This window comes from Lipophrys pholis (genome assembly GCF_963383615.2).
Source record: "Lipophrys pholis genome assembly, chromosome: 13".
NCBI classification, from domain to species: Eukaryota; Metazoa; Chordata; class Actinopteri; order Blenniiformes; family Blenniidae; genus Lipophrys; species Lipophrys pholis.
Window position 1 is genome coordinate 29,212,018 of NC_137632.1, and position 1,368 is coordinate 29,213,385.

Below are 1,368 nucleotides of genomic sequence, written 5' to 3' on the forward strand. Positions count from 1 at the left end.
TGTTCATGAGGCTCCGCCCCCCCGGCCAGAGTTAACCCCTTCATTACCCCCCCAGAGGTTAACCCCTTCATTACCCCCCCCCGGCCAGAGTTAACCCCTTCATTAACCCCCCCAGAGTTAACACCTTCATTACCCCCCCCCCAGCGTTAACCCCTTCATTACCCCCCCCCCCCCCCCCAGCGTTAACCCCTTCATTACCCCCCCCCCCCCAGCGTTAACCCCTTCATTGAACACACCACCATATGAGCCTTCATGCTGAACTAATTTGGATTAAACTCTTTAACAAACATTGAGATATGGAAAGTTAAGAAATCAATGAATTTAATGTTAAAGAAACGTTTCAGTGAGGAGACTCATCCAATATGGCGGCGCCGCTGGAGCACTCCCCAGCAGCCTATCCACGGCTATGGTTTTAACCCCTTCATGCCCCCACACTGTGGTGCGGCCTGCTGCGGCACCTGCTGGACAGCGCGGGTATTACTCACAGCTGAGCCCTCTTAAACAGACAGAGTTCAGAATACACCCTTTTCCATAAGTATTTGCTCGGCTCTCATTGTCCTTGAATTGAGGTGTTCCAGTCTCTCCCAGGGCCACGGGCAAACCAGGCGGATCAACGGGACGAGCAGAAGGTTTCTACCAACGTCAGAGGAAGAACGAGTCGCTGTCGGGAGCTCAGGGAGCTCAGGGAGCTCAGGGAGCTACAGACTTCATGCAAGGGTCAAAGGTCATGTTCAGGGTCACGAGTGTAATGACCTATTCTCTGAGTGGTATGCAGAAACAATGTGGGTGCCTGCATGTTTACAGTTAACATATTTCATATTCAACATTTATCCATCATAATTATTCATACATGTTAGTACATTAACAGAGAGTAGACGCCCAGTCAGCAGAAAGTCTAATCATCCAGGTCAGTTTGAGGAAGACATGAATCCTAATGACCCCCTTGCTCGGGGTTTGTAACACGTTTTGTTTCCTCGGGTGTTTTAGTGTTATTGTCTGGTGTTGTTGCAGTGACAGACTTTGACCACAAGATGTCAGACTGTTTCTGCTCATTTGACAGATGAAGCTCAGAGCGAGGAAACGTCGGTGGTGGTGGAGGAGGTGGTGGTGGTGGCGGTGACGGAGGTGGTGGTGGTGACATGTTTAAGAATCTGTGATTATTAGTTTGTTTTCCTAATGTGGTTTGAACACTGATGATTGTTTATGTTTGTTAGTTGAGATTATTCAGTTATAAAAGAAACTTTACCTAAACATCTGAGCTTCTGATATCACTTTGTCCACCAGAGGGCAGCAACACAGGAAAAGTGAGGTGGTCTTGAATTTGGGGTTCAAAGTGTAAAACTATTGTGACTGTGTGTGTGTGTCTCT